Raw genomic sequence first — 24813 nt, 5'->3', positions numbered from 1 at the left:
TAGTTGTCATGGTAATCAATTAATTGGCATAAACCTTATTTTATTTATTATTTCATATATTTGTTGGGAATTTGCAATGCTAGGCAATAAGGTATTTATACGCATCGTTTCCTGTTCATCCTATAAACGCTTTATCTACATACAAACCGTCCTCACTGATTTGAAGGTCCATCTCATATTCTAGATTAGTTTTATAAACTATTAACTATATGTGCAACAATGACGCGGCTGGTTTAATATCAGTTCACTTTCAATGGTTTTTCCTAATATATCTGTTCCGTTAAAATGCTGCTTGAAACTATCGGTTTTCTATCACGAAGTTAAGCAAACACATAAATACGTTTCCCCTTTTGTTTATAGCCACACTGCAAATCTATTTTACTATTTCTAGGCGACGTCTCATACAAATCGCCATGTGTATTTGCACTGGATAATTTTACGATTACGCCATCTTCCGTAGCCTGCTCGAGTTTACACCCTAGTATTTTACGAACACATATTTATACTGCTTTGCTCATCGACTCTAATAAGATACAATCAATTATACAGATTTCTCTTGCTAAAACAATGTGCAATCATTGTCAAATTAAACATATAACTTGCGGTATTTATTAAAACATCTGTTCGCTATTCCGTTGAAAAAATATTTTGTCGTACTAATATATGGTCATCTGTTGTATCAGAACCACATTACTAGAGGGGGTTTCTGTAGTTAATTCATTTTCTTGGTTACTTGAGCTAGTAATATCTTCTTCGTCCATTAAGTGTAAGGTTCATTATTGAAACTCTGTATATTGTTCTCCAGACCTCGGTAACAGATTTCATCTGTAACAAAGCTGCTGATGATGGGTTAGCAGTAGTTAACCAGCCGGCTATCGGGTGTGACGTCACATCAAAGATAACAACACGTGTTCAGAGAAACACGTATTCAAGACGTGTTCGAGATATGAGAAAACAGAAAAAAGTGTGTTCGATACACGGGTGTTCCAAACATATTGGAGACATGTAGGTAGCAGAATAGCCGACACACGCCGCCGGAAAAGTAAAACAAACTTTTGAAGCATTTATAAATATTCAGAAAGCTTAATCAAGAGATTTGAGATTAAAAACGGACAAATAATGGAAAATGTACATAATTAAAATAAAGCTGTGTTACGTTATATTTACGGGTGTAAAAGGGCAAAAATGCAATCACTTAAAGAAATAGCGTTATAATATTATTTTCGAAGACTCTAGAAGTCGATGACGCTCAAAACTAAGAGACATCCCCTCTGTTTCCATAGAGAAGGCTTCCGAAACCGAACGTGAATAGTCTCTTAGATCTTCAAATGAAATGTGGAATGAGCACGACTCAGACTGGATATGAGTCTGTGCTGAAGTTAACTGCACATGAAGGATTTTTAGGGTGATGATCAGTTATTGAGGGTCCGCATGTATTAGCCAGAACGTCCATTTCTCGGTATGACCGATATCACATTTTGCTTGGTACGTGCTGTTTGATTTTTCATATACGCCCAACGTCTGTCGACCCACAAATATGGCGCCTCAACTTCACTTAAAAACGTAAGTTGCATTATTATTATGATGCGGGTAGATGGTCTTTTTGAGAGGATGCCATTAAGGTTTGTGTAGAAAACATAACACGTACTTAAAGCAAAGTAGCATTTTTGAACCGTTGAGCTGATTTGCTTAGCGACGTTCTCGCTTACTGTCCCCAACCACGGGAAACGAAGATATTTAACATTTAGTCACCGTATGGACTTTATTTTGGAAAACTGGGTTATTTTTCTTTGCATGACTGACCTAATCACACCAAGAGGGTACCAATTCTTGAATAGAGTATCGGTAATCATTTTCAATTCCTCATCAAATTTTGATTTGGAACAAATATTCAGGGCACGATGTATTACTGTCCAAATTACATTAACTTTACTTTTTCATGACAAAGTCTTAGCGTGTATATACTCCCGTAAATGCGGATTTGCGGTATATTGAAGTAAGGTAATTAGATGGTGTTTTTGTTACCAATACATCAAGGGCAACTATAGACGAGTTACAATCTCCTTCATAAGTGTAGTTTAATGCGTTCTATCAAGTAAGGAGAACAAATTACTTGCCTCCGTTTGATTATAAAAGAGACAAAATGTATCATCCACATATCGAAAAGCGACTAATAGTTTTATTAGCCCAGATTGTAATTGTTTTTTTATGAAAATATTCGCTATTATCTGTGTCACTACATGCATAGCATTTCTTCTCATATAAACAATTATTTTTGTCGAAACCCATGATATAACATTGTTGAATGACTTAGACTTAATGAATAATATATATTGGTCTACACTCTTTGAAGTTATCGAGGTATGTTCACCGACTGTATTTAGATTTCATGAAGATTGTACAATAATAACTTAATGTACTTAGCATGTAATAAACATGTATAAAACAAAATTAGTGGAATTAAAATACAAAATACACTCTGACTGTGTACTTAACATTAAATCTGTGGAAGAAACAATGTTTTTAATGCTTCAAAAATCTAATAACCTTCGCACTATCGGCGAAGGTTCCGTCTCTGTCCCATCGCCGCAATGTTGCATCCCTGCGTTTTTTTAAATACTTTAATGAAGTGTACTTTGATGAACTCATGTGACGATATCAATATACATACTCCTAATTAATTCGAGAAGCTGCAAAATTCCACCCCTTCATTGTTAAGGTCCCTAGATACCCAAAGCTTTCTACTATAATATTCTTATTTTTTTTCAAACTGCTAGACTAGAATTTCCTGTCTGCTTCCCTGTTTCCTTAATTGTATATACTCGCGGACGTTTAAATGAAATATCATGAGACATCTTGCTGCTCAACTCCCCAAAGTCCACTGATGGGCATGATTTTCGGGGAAATGGTAATATGGGATTAGAAGGAGTAAGAAAAAAAAAGCAGCGTAAAATTCTGAAATACGTCTTTTCTGAAACAAGTGAGACGATTAGATATTGTTGGCCGACCACAGATTCACCATGGTAAGACGGTAATTGAGCATAGCTTTGATTGCGCAGTTGCGCTCATTAAACAATATGCTACGCAACACCTGCATAATCAACGAAGTATAGAAGCTGAAAAAAATATAACGAAGTCTCTTATAGGGTAAAGATATAAAGCAAAACTTACCGGATTATTTTCGTATTTCTTCTTTATAATTTTTGTTTCGTTTTTGGTTTTGGTTTTCTTGCTTTAGCGATAATCGGCCAATTTCATTTCCCTTCTTCGCACCTCCACGCCGCTACACCCAAAATTGTCCGTGCTGTTTGATTAAAAGCGTTCGGTCAAAAGGTTATCTCGTCCTGTGTCCATTTTGGCTGGATGTTAAAGGTCGTTTGATTGCCACAGTTTATCCTTGCCCTTTGCTGATTGAATCTATTCAAGGCAAAACTCAATTAAGTGCATATTGAATTAAACGATCGACCTCATCGAACTAGTACACATAGGAACATTAATACACCCCCAGACACGCAAACAGATTCAACAATATATATATATATAAGGTGATTTGTCTGTGTGTGACGTCATTCCCTATAGAATCCGAAACGGCTCAGCTGATGTTTGATATTTTACACAAATATACTTTATATGTCTGGCAATGTTCTTAGATAGGATATTCATTAGAATGTCTTCTATATGTATTGATAATTGATAATCGAAAAAAAATCCGATGAAAGAAGGATCAGTCGATATTGACTGAAGTTAAAACCTCATATGGCCTAACACCTCAAGTGTTTTTGAGAAGTTTTATTACAACAAAAGCTGAAAGGCTAGATATATAAACTAACAGTATTTTTATATATGAGAGGAGCGCGTTTCAAATGAATGTTACGGTTTTTTATATTTGTTATTCAATTTTTACCCCAAACAAGGCACAGTGCCACTTTGAAGTAGGGAACTACTATCGGGGACATAAGTTGCAGGGATGTGATGAAGGGAGATGAGCAGCAAGATGTTTGTTCACATTACACTTGAACTTCTGCATGTCAGTACAGTTGGGAAAGCAGAATCCCAGAAGGGAGTTCCAAAGTCTAGCAGTTCTGGGGAAGAAACTATTGGAGTAGAAGATTTGTCGGGGGTATTTACGTTAGGGTGCGGAATACTGTTGCCACATCTGGGCAGGAGCTGCTAGAAAGGACTTGTCCTGCCTTGATAGAGTTCAAAATAGACTTCGTAGCCTCCTAGGAGATGTCCTTTTCTCTTCGCTGCAACCTCTATCTCACAGAAGAGATGTTGCGAGTTTGTCTCTGATGTATCGTTATTTTCATGGAAAGTGTTCGAATGAGCTTCAATCTATGGCCCCCCTCGCCAAACTTTCACAAGAAACACTCGTCTAGCTGTTAACACTATCAATAATTCCCCCCACTCTTTATCTGTATCTAAACCTAAACGTAGATTCCATGAACAAAGCTTCTTTCTTAGAACTGCACGCCTGTAGAATTGTCTTCCGTTTTCCTGCTTTCCGGCTGACTACAATATGGTTGTCTTCAAGTCTAACGTAAATAATTTCTTTATGAGCCGTTCCATATAAGTTATCAAATTTACCAAATTTTCATTACTAATGATTACTATATTGTCCAATTTCTACTGTACACTCTTTAACCCTTATCATTGAGTAGCCTCTTGGCCTTGATAATGTGGTGATGCCTATGTAAAAAAAAAAAAGTTTAAAGGTAGTACTTTCAGGTAATGTGTTTTTTGCCATTGCTATTGGTGGTAGAGAATATTTCTTGTAATTATAGAAGGAAACAAACTTAGTCTTTGCAGCATAGAATATGTCTATCCATTTTTGTCCCCAATCTACTACAGATTTGAGGTCTTCGTCTAGTGTTTCTGCCATAGCACAATTACACCATTATACTTGCCTATTGACTTTTAAATTTTAATCTGTTTATTATTTTAAAAAAGTGTATTAAGTCAATAGTAGGTTCTCTACAGTGCAATGCAAACTACAATGTATTTTGGACTATGTAATATCGGGGATATATTTGAAGCTTTTTCTCTATGCAGCGCGGTGGGTTCCCAATCTTAGCAGTTATTTAATCGATTTGATTGCAAAATCGGCAATTGCGGGGATTTCGATGATAATAAAATATAGGAGAGTCAAGAGTGTGTAATGGAATTATTCAAGGATAATAGAAAGGGAATAGGGAAGTATTGTCAAAATAGAAGTCCTCCTAAACGTTTTGCCGCCAAAAACTATTATCATTTTGAAAGATCCATACACCTGAAAATGGATTTTATTTTACATTGATATCCATATAATCCCGATCAATGTCGGGTTTTCCATTATAGGATATAATATAACAACTGCACACAAACATATAGTTCAGGTGTTTAGTCATCTATCTATATAAAAGAAGAAGTTTGTTATTTTGGTTGTTATAGAAATAAAGCAGAACCCCGGGATATGGCATTAACAATTCGTAACAAAATACAGTACAATATATAATACGCATGCATATAATTTTAAAAAAACATTATAGATAACACTGTAAGGCGGAAAGGGGTCGGAAATATATCGTATTGCAAATCGTAACCTGAAAATACCGTATTATACAGTCATCGTATCCCGGGGTTCTACTGTTTATGTATTTCACAAATTGGAGTTACGACTTATCAACGCTCGACTGCCACTCGAGGATAAGGGTTGATCTGACATCTGATGAAATAATGAAGGCACTATCAGAAGTAATTTTATTTAGTCTTGGAAGAAACTAAGCAGAGGCACCGTGTTATACATAAATTAAAGGATTTGTATTCTAAAAGCAATGAACGTCAAAGATTGAGCATTAAATTCTAGCTTTCTTTTTTTTTTACAAGGTGGTCACCACTTATCAAGGCCCGGAAGCCACTCAGGGATAAGGGTTATTGTAAGTACAGTACGTTAGTGTGGATATTTAATAAAGTGTCTACTTAAGGGGGCGGTTAATCATAATTTATTTACGTTGGACTTGAATACATCCAATTTGTAGTCAGGAGGGAAGCAGGCAGACGGAACAGAGTTCCACCGGCGTGTAGTTTTGATTTAGGTATAGATAAAGAGTGGGGATAGTTTTTGACAGTGAATACAACTAGACGGGTGTTTTTCGTGAAAGATTGGCGAGGGAGGACCAGAGATTGGAGTTCAGACGAGCACCTGCCATGTAAATAACGATAAAACAAAGATAGGCTCACAACGTCTCTTCTGTGAGATAGAGGTTGGAGGGAAGAGAAAAGGGCATCCCCACTAAGCTACGAAGTCTATTTTGTGCTCTGTCAAGGCAGGATAGGTGTTTTTAGCAGCTCCTGTCCAGATATGACAGCAGTATTCCATCCTTGGACGTACTTGGTTTTTATATAGATAGAGAATTGCATCAGTAGTGAGATATTTCTATCTTGCTTACTATGGGGCGATTATAATTATGACTTGCAAAAATTCGTTTAAATAATATTCAATTGCTATTCAATAAAACTAGTTGCCTATTCGTAACAGAGCGCATATCAGCGCGTATGAAAATATCCGAATATTGCAAAGATTACATTTCCCACATTTTTTCACTGTTTTTAAAGCACATCTTATGACTATAATAAATTGCGGTTTCACGTAATGACATAACCAGCAAATTCTAGCATTGCTACAAATATAATCTGCTGATTTCTTTCTGTCCACTCATGGGAAGAATAGGAAGAATAGCATTCTTTAAAACTCTGCGTAATAAGGACTTTGTAAATTGTTTTTTGGAGTATTCAGTCGAACAATAAATTTTTATTGTAAGTTTCAACTTACAGTTTTAATTTTTCTTTCTTCCATAATAATCTGTACTCTCTATTGTGTATTAAGCTTTTATATTCGGTTGGGATTAAATTATCTTTATATAAATAGTCCTATTTATATTAGATTGAAGTTTAACATTGCATATATCAGATACACATTACATCTTTTTTATTACATTATTCTGATGAGAAGCATTTATCTTCGAAAAGCCATGGCCTTAAGAAGTTATTTTACATTTCCTTTCATATTTTCCTTATTAATCTGAGGATATAATAAACGTATATTGCATTTTTCCCCATCTTTGAATTTAATTTGCAAATTTCTTTCTTTCTAGAGCGTCTACTATCGTATTGGATTTGCTTAATATGGAAAACATTATTTTTACCTAATTTTATTTGGAGTTCATTTATTCTACATATATGTGGATGGATAGAAAGATAGATAGATAGCACGTTATATTTTTTATTTTTTGCAAGTTTGAATATCACGAGGTTTTTTTGTTTAAATATTCTTTTTATTATTATCAATGCGGCGAGCAAGCTTTATTGTTCTATTTTGATTGTTACTATAATATGCCTCCGAGTGTTCCTATTTTACTTATTTATCAAGCACTGTCGTATTTTTTAAAGATGTTTATTTTGTCATTTTATAATTTTCCCGAAGGAAGAAGTAAAAGGTATGATAATGGCCGTGGTTGAGTCTTTAGGTTATTAGTAATTTTTGAATATTTAATATTTAATCATTAACTAATATCATAATTGCACATATAAATTGTTTTAATCGTAGTTTGTGTTTTTTTACATATTATTAGCTGTATTAAATGTCATTTTGTTAATATTTGGCTGTGACTCTTACAATGGGCGTGTCATAAGTAATGCCCTTGACCCACTTACAGTTGTCTGATCTAGCTGAGAGTTTGCATGTGCAATAAGTTATATCTCTACGGATGATGTGACTTTTGATGAAATGAAAGAAACTTATGGTAATAATGCTCCATCATATGACCTTGAAAAACGCTGGCATCGTGAATTCAATCATGGCCGGAAGTCTGTAGAAACAGCTCACACACCTGGTGCCCCTCTTCTTCCATTGATGAGGCATCTATCCGTCAACTTGAGGCTGCTGTTTTGGAAGATCGGCGCATTACTATTTGCCAAATAGCCCAAGATGTCAATATTAGTACAGGCTCTGTGGAAACTATCATTCATGACGATTTGCATATGCATAAGGTGTCTGTCAGATGGATTCCCAGGTCGCTCACACCATTTCAGAAGCGAGAACCCCATCGAGTGCTCGAGGATGAATTTGGAGATGTGCCAAGAAGATGAGTCAAGGTTTTTCAAAAGACTGATTACACAGGATGAAACCTGGGTCCATCACTATGATCCAGAGACCAAAGCCCAGTTAATGCAGTGGAAGCACTTGGACTCACCAACTCCAAAGAAGGCAAGGGTGCAGCCATCCGCTGGCAAGGTCATGCTCACAGTCTTCTGGGACCAGGACGAGATATTGATGACAGATTTCCTGGCAAAGGCTACCACAGAGCCTATTATGCTTCACTTTTGAGGAAATTAAGGGAAGCTATCAAAATGAAGAGGCGGGGCAACATCAGCAAAGCTACCCTCCTCCTGCAGGATAGCGCTCCGGTTGATAACGTGTATTTCGCCAGATCAGAAGCACGGGCGTGTGATTATGAAACCATTCCCCATCCTCCCTACTCTCCTGACCTTGTACCCTTTGACTTTTACCTTTTCCCAGACATGAAGTTGTTTTTGAAAGGAAAACGTTTTCCAGATTATGCAACCTTGATTTTTGAAGTCACATCATGGTTGGAGGACCCACCTGGGGTGTTCTACAAAAACGGTCCCCAGAACTGCATCAAACGATGGGAGAAATGCATAACTCTGGTAGGTTCCTATGTAGAGAAATACTAATAACTGTGCCAACTTTCGTAGTTCTACTTCTATGGGAAGTTACTTGTTACACGCCCCTCGTATGTGTATTACTTTTAATATTTTTATTCGATATAAATAATTATTTTTATTTATAACTTAGTGTTAGTTGTTAGTTGTTAGTAGTTCTGTAGTGTTTTGTGCTTTATATGTTAACTATAAAATTGGTCACATCTGTGTGCCTATACTTCGTCTTACATTCACGTCTGTTGAGACTTCAGTGTTCATAATATGGGATCGTTAGCCCACTCAAATAAACAGATAATTAGAGAAGGTTCTGTGGCGATTCTCCATTAATTATGACTTGAGATTGTTCACGAACTCACCTGTGTGCCCGACTCTGATTGCTAGTATGCATGTATTCAAGATCTTTTTCTTAAATCGTGTCCTGAGTTATGTTCATCCTCCGTTCTGTCTCCACTCGCATCTTCCGACAACTCTGTTGTATCAGTAAAATAGAAATGAAATGTGATAAGTCCTTAAACGTACTTCTCCATGTATGTTGATACTTTATGGTTGATTGGGATAGCTTCCTACATTTTTATCAGCTCTACTTCAACGTGATATGTTTAATAAGAACATATCCCTTATAGTATCAAACCTGACGGAATGGTTAATTGTAGGTATAGAGCGCTTAATAACCTTATCAAATTTCCGGCAAAAACCTTACAGCCAGACGTGGTTCATCCAGAATATACTGCTGCTATTGTGCACAGAAATGATTTTTTATTGCTTCCAACGTAATCGATGTACTGAGACTAAATCCGCTTTCCGGACTACCAGCAACCATTGTAAAATATTTTTTAAAACGCGGGAAAGCTGTATGCTCAGTCTGTTAAGTATAAAATAGCCGAGCAGCGACTTGGTTCCCACCAGTTTTGGCAAATAACAAAGAGGGTTCTGAACAAAAGCTTGTGTTGTATTCCAACGATTATCAGTTGATCTGAGGTAATCTCGTCAGCATCGAACAAAGCCAAACTCTTTGTCAAGTAATTTGCAGCAAATTCTATCCAATGCGATCAGGGCAGCCAAACACCCGTATTTCCTCCTGTGTCTAGAAACACGCTATGCGAAATACAAATTTGTGTACGTGATGTTGACATGCTAATTAAAAAGCTTGGTTTCAGTAAAGCAACTAGTCCCGACGGCAGTCTAATTATAGTGCTGAAAAAAACTTTACCCATAAATAGTTCTCATTCTTACAAAGCTGTTTAAGCGTTGTCTTAAGGAGAATTGCTTCCCTAAGATACTGGAAAACCTCATCAGTATGTACTGTATTCATAAATTAGGTGATCGGTCATCACCCTCTCACTACAGACCAATACGTTTCCTGTGCGCCATGAGTAAGTGACTGGAGTATTTGTTAAATAGAAAAGTAATCAACCATATCAACAAAAATCACCTCCGTAGTGATATGCTATATGGTTTCCGTTCTGCTAGATCTACAGAAGATATGCTAACAGTTATATCTAATAGGATTAGCGAATCCCGACGGAGGCTTCCTTTTCAAGCAATTGCTCTTGAAATATCACAGGTGTGGTGTGCATGTGTACATGTGAAATATCAAGGGTGTGGTGTACATGTGTACATAAGATGCCCAGTTACAGTATAGCAAGAAATATATTCTCAATTATTAAATATTTTCTCTTTGCTAGGTTCATAAGAGTAGTGGCTGATGGGTAGAAATCAGAAGCTCACAGTATTTATGCTGGAGTCCCTCAAGGGTCCATCTTGGACCCAACTTTCTACTTGATCCACATCAACGATCTCCCAAATCACATCCTAAAATCATTTGTAGAAATCTATGCTGATATGTCTACCATCTATGGCAACATTTAAACGATCAAGCTCTCTCTGATTCTCTGTCCTCTGATTTTGAGCCCGTGGTACAATTGGGAAAGAGGTTGCTGGTTTATTTTGATGCATCTAAAACCAATATTCTATGATCTTATCTGAAAACCGTTTCCAAAGTCATTGGCAAAAGTGTTGTATCATGTAAGCGCCCCAGTTAATATCTCACTGCTAATGCAATTCTTTACCCGTATAAGAGCCAAGTACATTTGAGGATGGAGTACTGTTGCCACATCTAGACAAGAGCTGTATGAAATACCTTATCTTCTCTTGACAAAGTTCTAAATAGACTTCGTATCCTTATGGGAGATGCTCTTTTCTCTTTACTGCAAACTTTTCCCCACAGAAGAGACGTTGCGAGTCTCTGCTTTCTCGTTATTTTCATAGTAAGTGATCGTCTAAGTTCCAATACATGGTCCTCCCTCGCCAAACTTTTACGAAAAATACTTGTCTAGCTGAAACCCTTATCAATAATCCCCCACATTTTATATGTGTTTCAATCTAAATGTACACTCTATAAACAAAGCTTATTTCTTAGAACTGCAACGATTACTACGAGATTGTTCTATCGATTACTGTACACTCATTAACCGTTATCCTCGTGTGGCCTTGATAATTCGTAATTTGTAAAAAAAAATGTAGATAACTTATTTATTATAAACAGAAATGATATAGGTATGTAAAATACTGTTAAACTACTTTTAAAAAATAAAGTTTTAAAAAAGAAAAGAAACTGAGGCATGTGCATGCGAGTAGTACATTTTTTCAAACAGTTTCCTTTTTGTAAATAAAAAATACTTGATCTAAGATCGAAACCAAACATAAAGTCAGTAAGTTAAGTACGATAACCATTAGGCTAGCTTGACATGATTTTTCAAAGTGCTTTAAAACCTACTTATTCTTAACATAAGCAATCTGTCACGTGAAGAATACACTCATGCGTAACCCTAAAGCCGTTTTCAAACAGTTAACAATGCAGTGACCCCCCCCGTCATATACCAATTTTTCAATCTTGACTCCTTAGCATACTGTTTTTCCGTATGAAAATCGATTAAAAGTTTTCCATGTGTCGGCATCTCTTATCTACCAATTTTCAAGTCTGTAGATCAGAAATTCGTTGTGTATATAGTTTGAGAATGTTCCAACACACAGATTCTCACTTTTATAGATGTATAGATATATACACGCATGTCGAGAGAGATAAATAGATAGATAGATAGAAACAAATAGATAAATGAATTCAGAATTTTCTAAAGTGAATTTATTATTGTTTTCTTGGCGACAGAGATTTCTCATGGGGTTATTCACTTTTTACCTTGTCGAAACGAATTAATCAGAACGTGTGACAGTCACTCTGCATAATTAAAGAGCGATAAAAACGACTCATGTAACATGACAAGTCAGGTAGATGTCTCGGGGGAATAACGCACTAACTTAGTATCCGTGACCTTTTGCTATAAAAGAACGATAACGTAAGGTAATTACAAATACGCATAAGATGTACGTGTTTTTGTTTTCTTCGTGTTCAATTCCCGTGAGAAATAAACTAAATATCCTTGAAATCGAATTTAATTCGGCGATGGAAACCCAAATGCGCCTAACGTTTATCATTATATCTTCTGCCATTTAATTCATTTTACAACAACGCTTCTAGAGATTCGGTAATGCAAAGAAAAGAATAGTGGTTTCGTCTGTTAGTTTGGTTATCTCCCTTAGAGGCTTTTCGAGCGCGAATTGAAAACCCATTTTCATTTCCATACGTATTTCACTGAACAACCATTTTTTATATGTATTGCGTAAAATGGGTATTGCTCCTACGTTATCAATTGCAACAGTATCTCTCAAATCATTTCTACTAAACAAATATACGATGCACACTTTCTCCCTAAACTATTCTGTTTTCATCAACATTTACTCACAACAACACATTCATACACACACACATAAAAAACGAAACGCACGGCGCACACACGCATATATACTTACCTCGAAAATTAAGTATAATGCAAAGTCATAAGATATTGTGCTCATTTTTACTGTTGCTAAAGGTAATATTAATCTTTCTTCACACATCGCATATCGTTTGGGTAAAATAACTGCCGTGAGAATATTTTAAACGAAAATAAAATAACTAATATAAAATGATTTTACTTTAAAAGTTCATCTACTCCAAACTCACTAATCCAAACCTTGATTATCCACCGCACATTTCTAAGCACTTACTCCTTTAATTACATCTCTTCACCTCTAACACAATCTTTTACACGCAGCAATTCTTTCCTACTAATTGTCCTCTTCTGATACAACCTTGCTACACTACTTCTCATGTGGAATATACTAAACATTGCAAAGTTGTTTCTTGTCTTGATGTAATAACGTTAAAATATCAATAATAATAGTTATTATAGTTATAATAATAAGTCTAATGACTATACGGCATAATCACGTTTGATTCAGTCCCGTCAGATCAATAGAGTTAAGCAACGATTAGCATGGTCGGTATCAGATCGGTTACCATTTGGAACTTCCAGGTGATGTATGGGCTCTCTGCTTATCTCGGCGTTGTTTCCAGTCGTCCTAGACTTCTCATTGTCACTTGACTCAGGCAGTGGCGAGTCAGAAGAGGGGGGTTGGTGAATCTCATTTGACTTTCGAGACTGAGCAGAGGCATTGGTAAAGTCTTATGATCGTTGCTAGCGAAAACCCAATGGAGAGCGGCTGTTGCAGTAACATCAAGCTATTTACAATATTTAGCAACAGAGATAGATAGTAGTTAAAATCTAGGAGACTTACTGTGTCCTGCACTTCAGGAATCACTTCCCGTTATAATTAGTAAGTAATCTCTGATGCTTGCCTGTCTTATAACTCCTAGTGAGAATATATAATAATATTAAATACAATACTAATACATGTTTACACTGAATTTAACAAGACAAAATAAAATTGCGTTATATATATATATCTATCTATATATCTATAAAAACAGAGATGTGTGTGCCACAGACGATTTCTGATTGGTTAATCCAATAATCACATCTCCTAAAAAAGTATAGTTCTTACGCTCTTAACTTTACCATAAAATATTTTGGTCTTATTTATTGTCCATCTTGGAAGGGTTTAATTTTTTTCTAACTTGCCATTTACAAATTAGAAAAATACGAAAGTTACAGACATCACAATCCAACCTCTGACTCAACGTCCGCCATTAATACAAGAAAGCAAACGCTGGACAGATTATTAGTACTACTACTACTACAAACAATACAGCACGAAAACACGCGCACACACGCACACACACTCACGTCCACTACCGTCCTTGGCTACGTCACGCTGTTATGGCAACACGATAAATACACAGTAAATTTGATTTTCTTCATTTCTACGCAAATATTACGCAAATATAAATCATATAGAATATCTGTATGAATATAATTACACGTAATAGTTAAATAAAGATGATCATCGTATAAGAGAACCGAAAAAAAAAAACTAATAGGGAATTTGTATAAAGTTGTATTTTCTTTATAAATAAATAGAAAAAAGGGGTGTTGATAAGACTATCGATACTTATACAGTTTAGTGACGACATTAAAAAATGGAAATATTGAAAAAAATTTTTATTGTCCGTAACTGTTATAGACTGAAGTTCTCCGAAAAAAAATTCTTACAGCGAAAAACAATTATTTATCACGACGACGTCAACGTGGCCATTTTGGAAATGTACCTAGCAGATTACCTCCATTTTAGGCCAAATTTCGCAATCTAGCCTTTTTTTTCTCGCCATATTGAGATGCGCACAACACATCTGAAATTTTTTTACGTTTTTTTTTTTTTTTTTAATCTGCAATTTTTTTGCGTATTTTTTTTTTTATAAATAAGAATACTATTGAATATGCAAAGAAATTGAAGAATGCAAAGAATTGAGGAATTTTTATACGAGATTATTTTCGAAACATACTCAGTTGGACACGCATGGATAACTTCGAAACTTCGTTTATTTACTTCTGTTACAAATTAAAAAAAAAAAAAACACCCCAAAAATGGCATCTGTCTTCGCAAAAACAAAAAAAAAAAATCTCATTCTGGTGGGGGGGAAAAAGGGCTAGATTGGCCTAAAATGCAGGTATTCTGCTATGTACGGCAGTTACCTGCCCTTGGGGAATTCCTGGGCCTGCAATAACATTTCCAAAATGGCCACGTTGACGTAGCCGTGATAAATCATTGTTTTTCGCTGTAAAAAAAAAAAAAAAACTACTTGATCAAATGAAGTGAAATTTTTTCGGAGAACTTCAGTCTATAACAGTTACGTACAATAAATTTTTTTTTTTCAATATTTCCATTTTTTAATGTCGTCACTAAACTGTGTAAGTACCAGACTATCAATACACACAAAAAAATATAGATTTATTTTTGGGTAAAGTTCCCCCGGGTTTTCCTTTCACTTCAGTAAATAATGATCTTTTGTTATATATATGGCGTACTATTATCTTTATATATATGATGTTTATGTTTATATATATGTATAAGTGATAGTGTCTGTGTGTGTCGGTGCGTCTGTGTGCATTTCCCTACGTTAAAACTCTGTCAATTTTAAGCCTACAGATTCGAAATTTGATATACAGGGTACTGAGATTTGGGAACATCGATGTGATAGGTTTTCGACAGAAATTTGGCGATTAAGTGGTCAATATTCAACAATTAGACCTTTGAGAACTCTACCAAACTTCTCCTACAATTTAAGGTCTGAACACGTGATATTTTATATATATAGATTCCTTGGACATGGATCTAACTTATTAACTTTACTTGATCCCTAAACAATAAATGTTACGAGGTCATAATAGGGGTAAAAGTTTTAAAAAATTGACCTTTTTTTTTCCTAAGCAAACACTTCAAAACACCTGGGCAACGCCGGGCACCGATTGCTAGTATATATATATATATATATATATATATATATATATATATATATATATATATATATATATATATATATATATTAACCTAAAATGTTACAATTTAGATATTTCTGTTTTATACATTACTTATAAATACAATGTGTATTTTAAATTTTAAAAGGTATTTCCAGTTATGGAAAATATCAATTTTATACGGTTTATTTTCTAGTAAAAAAGTATATTTTACAATAGACGCCAACACAATATTTTAATATACAATTCGAGTATTTTTCATATTTATTTACAATTGTTGATTTAAACATTAAAAGCATTAAAGGAACTTGGTAATTCATTGTTTAATATGCGTTTTTAAACATACTTGAGATTATCATCATTATCATCATTTATCATATGTTTTCAAAGTTTACCAACAGTATAATTAATCAATTTTAACTATTCACCGATTATTAAAAAGGTTTAATTGCAAAGAAATAGTTTGTGTTTTTAACCGAAGTTTTTTTAACGTTTTAAACGTTATTTTTTTAATATATATATACTTTTTATATAGGAAGAGAAAACATCATATTTCCAAAATGTCACAAATTCATAGTGTTACGAGTTTTGCGAAAAAATCAGTATGGTGCTTGTCGTGTTTGGCAATGAAACCAATTTTCCAAAGCAAAAACAATAGTTAAGATATTAAAATATGTAGAAAATGCTTACCTTTCGTTACACAGTGTGATAGTATATATACATATATATATATACATATATATATGTATATATATGTATATATATATGTGTGTGTGTGTGTGCGTGCGTGTGTGTGTGTGTGTGTGTGTGTGTGTGTTTATACTGTGTGTGCAAAATCAAGACTTCAAGCCAAGGTGTTGATGGCAACAAAAAGCGTATTTCTTTTTATTTTACAATTGTTTCAATGTCCAGTTCGATAATTTCAAGCATTATATCGCTTGAAAATGTTCAAAGACCAGCATTTCTTCAGACTTTATGAATAAACACACTTTTGGCAATGTAGCTTTTTTTTTTTGAATAAAAAGAAAAAAGAGGGGGGGATCCCTAACGGGAAAAACACGCGAGAAACATTTACCTTGGTTGTGGTTACGGAAAAGCCCATTTATGTTTAATGCATCGCCTAATTTTCGTATCCTTATTTAAGAACAGAGGTATGTGAAGTTTCCACGAGGAGCCCTAAGCCATTTAAAAAAGAAAACATTTTTTTTAAATATATCCCATTTGTTGTGTTCCTAAATTCCTTTATTTCCCGATGATTCATTTTTTGTAAAAATAATTTTTTTAAAATTTGGTATCTGTATTTATATTATGTTCGTAACAACGTTGTAAGGGTGTTACGGTTAGTTTTAGGTTCGTATTAGTGGCAAGTAATGTTTATAGATTATCGTTTTATTGGTACATGGATTAAAGACCATTTCATGTTTAGAATTTGATTGAATATGAGAATAAAATAAAATGGGTGTATTAAATATATAAAAACCTTGTAGAAAATTTCGGGTGAAGTGTTCTAATCTATTTACTGTCTAAAAATGCATAGTTATTCTACTTGAAAAATGTTTTTGTGTCGTTGCTTGGGATGATTTGAAGGGAGATAATCCAATTAAGTTGTTGAGTACTGTTAGTTAATTCTGTTTTAAACTGGGTCAATTTTGTTTCTTATAATGGTTAAAGGGAGGTACTTCAGGCCGTTTATGTTTTCGGTTTGTTGATTACTCGAAGGCCTTCTAATTACTATTCTTACAACAAAACCACCCACGGCTCCAAGTGTGTTTTACTCCGGTGGGAAGATGTATACTCCTGCATTTATGGGTGAAAAACACTTAGACCATGGAGTGAAGTAGGAGAATAAGTAAGCATGGATTTTACGACAAAATCAATTGAATTAATATTTAAATGGATAAACACACCCCAAGTTGCTAATTTAATTTTTAATAATAGCTAGATTAATTGCTGAGTTGTTTCATTGATTTGAAGAGGGTGCTACTAATTTTACCGTTAACACTGCTACGCCTGAATACAAGAATGGTTGCTGTTATGGAGAAAAAACACATTCTTAGATGGGGTACATACTTTATTTGTATTTCTTACCCGGTTAAGAAGAAAGGAAGCTATATTCGTATGTTAGATTTGGATCCTTCATTTATATTGTAACAGGTCTACTTATTTAACTCTATATTAAAATATAATCCTGGCATCCGATGATCCTTATTGTTGTAAAAAGGTTATGCCTCAGTTATATTCAAGGCGTGATAGCAAAAGCTTCTTTCTTAGAACTGCACGCCAGTGGAACTCTCTGCCGCTTGCCTGTTTCCCACCTAACTCTATCAAAAGTCACTCTATCAAAACCCCCAATATTAATGATTACTACAATACTATCTCATTGATTACTGTACACGCAATAACCCTTATCCCTGAGTGGCCTTCGTGCCTTGATAAGTGGTGTCCTCCATGTAATATATATATATATATATACCTTCGTTAATTTAATTCTTTTTATCCTCTTTTTCATACGTTTTTCCCCCTTCATTCGTTTCAAATAATTTTTAACTACATACTGGTGTTGGAGATTAGATTTTCAGACTTTGTAGTATTTCTTATCGATTAAAGGTAAAAAAAGTCCTCAATTTTAATAATGGCTTTTCTCCCAGTGCTATTAAAATCCTTCATAAAATTTTGTACCCATAAAAATCTTTATATATATATATATATATATATATATATACATATATATAGTAATTTATAAAATATATATGGCGATTAAGCTACACTGAATATTCTGCGTTTCATCAACTATAGGATTTGTCAGGCTTATACGTCATTAGTTATATATATATATATATATATATATATATATATATATATATATATATATATATATATATATATATATATATATATATATATAAGATTTGACCGTTCGGTGTCTAGCAAATTACTTAGCCAATGTTGGGTCCAAATATTTGAAATTTATAGATAAAGGGTATTCATACAGGTGGGATACTATAAAGTGGCCTAGGGTGGATTTGAGCCACTAAGTGCTGATAGCGGGGGAATACACAAAGGAAGAGGAAATATCTTAGAGTAAACAAAGAAATCGGAAATATCCTGTGATCAACAATAGCAAGGACATAGCAAGAAGACATTGTGGAAATCAGGAAGGAGCGACCGGACGATGAAAAAAAAGGGAATGACGGGGTGGGGTAAGTCAGCCGAGATATAAGAAAAGAGAGAGAGAGCGCGGTGTCAGGAGATTGGCGACTGCAATGAAAAGTGTTAAATGAAGAAGCTTAGTCGATGGGAAAGAGGGTAGTTCAAAACAAAAAATATGTAGTGTGAGCGTGGGGGTCGCGCACATCTGTGTGAACATAAATTTGATCTTTTTTAATATAGTGGGATTCCTCGCAGGTTTTCTATATGTTTTGCATTTAATCTCAAAGATTAGGATAGGAATTGCTAAACATTTCAATTTTTGTCTATATAGAGGTCTTCTATATTTGTGGCAATGTAGCATTCTCCCGTCTTTTCACTCACGGTTTACAAGGACTTCTAGCAGCATAACACGTTTTATGAGAGAGATGGTTGTCGATTTGCGGAATTTCCTGAGAACTTCGTCTGTTGTGGGAACGGGGATTTGTCTTACGTCGCGTGCTAGGTGATAGGGGGTTGGGGCGATAGTTAGAAATAATTTAAGTCATAGTGATTCGACTTGGCTAGGTTGTTGGCGGAAAACGGACCACGGGTTTTTGTGGGATGCAGGAAATTCGGATAGTTAGGGATATAACACACTGGCACGTGGAGTACGTCGGTTCTATGATCCGGTGGCATATGAAGAACCATTGAGAAATGTATTTAGAGAGTGTATTGAGAACGTGGATAAATGAAAGTTTAATGTTTGGAGAGTGAGTTACTGACGAAGATCAATGTTGACGCGATAAGTGATTGCAATGAGGTCAGTCAAGAATTTTCGAATTTTGATGTTATTTTTTACCATTGTTCACGATTCACGGGGGTGGGGTAAAATTAGGAGACGCAGGCCGATGATCTTTGCAGAGTGGAAGAGAGAAGGCCCTCCACTTTAAAAAAAATAAGTAAAATAAAATAAAAAATAGACGGTCACAATGAAAACTCTTTTTATTAAAATTGTCGTTCATAGAAAAAAATAGAGACTATTTAAACAAATTTTTCTGTACACATGCATACGAACTTTATATTTTAATTTTATTAAAAGAATAGGAGAAAAAAGGGAGTCTTATCTTGATTTTAAAGAAAAACATTTTGGCCATGCGTAAAAAAAACTGTTTACTTTAATTTTTATGTATTTCTAACGATGAAAATTACAAAGGTTTATTGCTTGTAAAATTGCACAGGGACTTCTTAATCGGTTAGTACAAGAAATGAGAAAAATTTAAAAAAAAAAAAGAGACTTATGATTGTTAAATGCTATATTTTTAAGGTTGTAGGTTTTATTGTGTTGAGTTGTATTGTGAACTAGAGTCGTGGACAATTTTTAGAGTTGTCTGTGAAACAGAGATATACCTATGTAACATAAATAGGACGGGGAGAAGATACCTACACACTCACAAGTCCAACAGTCAATTTATATGTGAACATTGGCGTTTGTGCTTTTTCTTTCTTTTTTCATATTTTTACTTTTGTGAAACCACGCGTGTGTCCCCACCGACGGTCGCCAGCGAGAAAATGACGATCCGGCCATGAACGAAAAATCCACGGTACACGACGTTGGGAGTCGGTAATCTGTCGAGGTGGCACACGTTTGAGGTTACACATGGTTCAAGAATTTTAATCAGTTTAAGGGCGAAAAAATGGCTGCCGAAAAGTCCAAGTTGAACGCATTGACCTTTGCAGATTCTACCAAATTCTCCGCCAATTTTTAGTCTAAAGAGTTGACATTTTAGATTTAGGAAACTTAGGCATTGGTAGAATTTTGTGTTTTTATTTCGGAACGAAAATAATAAATGTTAAGGGGTTAAAATTCTCTGCGATCTTTACGAAATTACTCAGACTAATTTTGATCTAAACATTTGAAATCTTACATAAAGTGTATTCAAACGTAGGACAAGTTATGAACAGAACATAGGGCCTGAGCAAAGCCGGGCTGAACTGCTAGTAAAAAAAATTAAATTAAGTAAAAAATTAAAGATTACGTTTGTATATAACATAATTTAAATTTAACGCTGTTATTTGTGGCTTTAATGATTCAAATTAGCATCTGAACTTTAATATTGCTATAGCAATAAAGTTCCATATTTAAAAAGAATGTATCCTATATGGCATGTGACCTGACGGAATGGTTAATTGTAGGTATAGACCGTTTCATACCCTCGGAAAAGTTCCAGCAAAAACCTAATAGCCAGCGGTAATTCTCTCCAGACTGTACTGATACTAAAGCTGCTTTCAGGACGGGCAGCAACTACTGTAAAAAGTAATAAAGAACGCAAGAGAGCTGTATGCTCAGTCCCTTAAGTCCAAAGTAGCTGCGCAGTGGCTTGGTTCCCACCAGTTTTGGCAAATAGCAAACAGAATACTGGACGGAAGCGTGTACTCTATCCTAACTATCATCAATGGGCCTGAGCTAATCTAGTAAGCATCAGACAAAGCCAAACTCTTTGCCAAGAAATTTTCAGCTAATTCTACCCTTTGCGACCAAGGCCGCCAACCTCCCAATATTTCCTTCTGTATCAGAAAACACGCTATGTGATATACAAATATCTGTATGTGATGTTGCCAAGCTAATCAAAACCTTTGATTCCAGTAAAGCAACCGGACCTGGCGGTATTCCAATTATAGTACTAGAAAAACTTCAACCAGAATTGCGCCCATACTTAAAAATTGTTTAAACGCTGTCTTAAAGAGAATTGCTGCCCATCACTCAGGAAAATCTCATCAGTATGCCCTGTATTTAAGAATTCAGGTGATAGCTCATCTCCCTCTTAGTACAGGCCAATAAGTCTCCTGTGCGTCATGAGTAAGTTGCTGCAATCTGTGTTAAATAGAGAAGTAATCAACCATCTCAGCAAAAATAACCTTCTTAGTAACACGTAATGTGATTTACGTTCTGCTAGATCTACAGCAGATGTGCTTACAGTTATATTTCATAGATTAGCGAATCTCTCGACGGAGGTTATATTTCCAGGGTAATTGCTCTTGACATATAAAAGGCCTTTGATAGAGTATGCCATAAAGGTTTACTTTAAAAAATCTCCAGCTATGGAATAGCTGGAATTTCTTCTCAGTTAATAAATCATTTCTCTCTGATAGGTTCATAAGAGTACTGGTTGATGGGCAGAAATCAGAAGCTCTTAGTATTAATGCTGGAGTCCCTCAGGGGTCCATCCTGGGCCCAACTCTCTTCCTGATGTACATTAACGATCTTCCAAATCACATTCTTACATAATTCGTAGACATTTATGCTGATTCACTACTACATATGGTAGCACATCGAAGACCTTGAATTACCAAGTTCTCTGCGATTCTCTCTCCTCTGATCCCGAGTAAGTGATACAATTGGTAAAGGGGTGGCGTTACTTTTAATGCATCTAAAACCAAGCTCCTATCTTTACATCATCAACGCTCTGATCTCCATCTGTCATCACTTGAAATGAATGGCTCTCGTCTTGAGAAGGCCTCATGTTTCGAAAAGCTTCTCGGCTTGACCTTTACTCCTGATCTGAAATGGAACACGTACATTAGGTCTGTTGTCAAGGCCGCTGGAAAAATGGTGAGATCCTTCTATGGATCCAGTAGATATCCAACCACTATCTGCATACGCCCAAGCATGAAATATTGTTATCAAATCTGGGCATGAGCTGCTAGAAAAGGACATCCTGCATTGATAGGTTTTAAAATCGTAGCCTCGTAGGAGATGTCCTTTTCTCTTCCCTGCAACTTCTTTCTCACAGAAGAGATGTTGCGAGTGTGTCTCTGCTTTATCATTATTTTCATGGCAAGTGCTCCACTGAGCCCCAATCGCCGGTCCCCCCTACTCAAACTTTCACAAGAAACACTCGTCTAGCAGAAAACACTATCAATAAGTTCCCCCACTCTTTATCCGTGCCCAAACCTAAACGTAGATTCCATGACCAAAGCTTCTTTCTTAGAACTGCACGCCTATGGAAGTGTCTTCCGTTTTCCTGCTTTCCAGCTGACTACAATATAGTTGTGTTGAAGACTAACATAAACAGTTTTTTTATGAGCCGTTTCATATAAGTTAACAAATTTACCAAATTTCCATTACTAACGATTATTTTAGTGTCCATTTGTCTACTGTACACTTTTTAACTCTTATCCTCGAGTGGCCTCTTGGCTTTGATATGCGGTATTGCCTTTGAAAAACAAAACAAATAATTTTCTTAAACGTTTGATATGACGAAAGTTTGTATTTAGGTAATGTATGGTAACTTTTTTACACCCCATCAAATGAAAATTGATTAATTCTTCTATTTGTGTCTGAATTGTAAATTTGATTATTGGATTTGAGTATTAAGTGTAAATTTATAAAGATAGTGTGTTCGTTAATATGGTAGTAAATTTATCTGGGATTTCTTATACAGATTTAGTTTATAAATTAAATATGTTACTTAATTTATAGTCAGGTGTAGAAAAACATCAGTGGTCTAAGAAAGGCAATTCCGAAAATATATATATATGTCACTAGTTGGATATCTGGTCGAATGGGATTAACAAAATGAAAATCACAAGCCTTTAATTAACATTAGGTGTATTTTTTATTTAAGTACTAATCAGTTAAATAAAAGAATATCCGATTCCTATTCATACGCTACTAGCATTTCAGCCAGCGTTGCCCGGGTGTTTGGAGGTGTATGTTTAGCAAAAAAAAAAAAAAAGGCGGTCAATTTTTTTTTAGCTTTGACCTCTATTATGACCCCTTAATATTTATTGTTTTGGGCTCAAATTAAGTTAGTAAGTTAGATTCATGTCCAAAGAACCTATACCTAAAATTTACATTATCTATACCCAAAATTGCCGTTGTTTGGTAGAGTGCTTAAAGATCATATCGTTGAACTCTGACCCCTTAACAGTAAAGTTTCTGGCAGAAAACGAATTACAAAGATTTTCTTAAATCTCAGTACCCTGTATATCAAATTTCGAGTCTGTAGACTGAAAATTGACAGTGTTATTGGGTAGGGAAATGTACACAGACACCCTAACCCTAAGACACACAGACAGACAGACATTTTCACTTTTATAGATATATAGATTGAAATTTTATTAAAAAATAAATGGATAATAGTGTAGGTCACAGAGTAATTTTGCTTTTTTATTTAGTTTCGGGTTTCTATTTAATTTGTGATATACCATACTTAAGTTCTTTTTTTAATTATCAATATTTTAAGAACAAAATTACCTTTGACCTCTGGATTAAATCCTCGCCCTTATTCTTTGAAAATAAAATACAAACAATTTCTGAAATATAGTATAGATATGTTTAAAGATAGTGACTTAAACGCATTCATCTTTTATCTTGTTCGTGCACCGACTTAGTCGGATTTGCACCTTATAATTCACCTTTGTCCGTTCGTCAGTTCATTCAAAAATTCTCAATGACTACCGATTACATTATTCTGAAATGTTGCATGAAGTGACACCTAAGCAAATGATGAAAAACCTTGAATTGTACAAAATTCAAATTTATGACTTATTTGTCATGAAACGGTATCATTTGATCGTTTTATCCTGATGTTAAATAGGGAAAATAGCCTAAATCTCTCGTTATGATGATATAGTTTTTGACTTGTTTTTCTTTTCTTAATCTTTTTTCTTGTTTAAACTGCCTTTTTTCTTCAAAGATCCTAAGTGAGATTTCCAAATAATATAAAAATAAGTTTTTAAAAAATGTACACTAATCTTTTCAAAGAACTCTATTTCCTATTTAATTTTTTTATTTGAGGGTATCAAAACCAAAGCAAAATATGATGAAAGTAAAAATAAAATAGATAAACCCCCATAATTTATTATACCGTACCTGTTCACACTTAAACACTTATCACAATATTCTGTGGATATATATTAAAAAACCTTGTTAAACTTGGTGATATATTTCCATTCTATGGAGGTCAGGCGCGAACGAACACCCCATAATTTTATTATACCATATTTCTTCAAACTGAAACATAATTATCAAAGTATAGTTACGCATATAGATATGAACAGTATTCATTAAGGTTTGTGCCTATTTCCATTCTATGGAGGTAAGGCGTGAACACAGACGCCACAATTGTATTATACCATCCCTATTTAA

This window comes from Euprymna scolopes, chromosome 10, assembly GCF_053919585.1.
Source record: "Euprymna scolopes isolate OS-2025 chromosome 10, ASM5391958v1, whole genome shotgun sequence".
Taxonomy (NCBI): domain Eukaryota; kingdom Metazoa; phylum Mollusca; class Cephalopoda; order Sepiida; family Sepiolidae; genus Euprymna; species Euprymna scolopes.
This window is presented reverse-complemented; position numbering follows the sequence as displayed.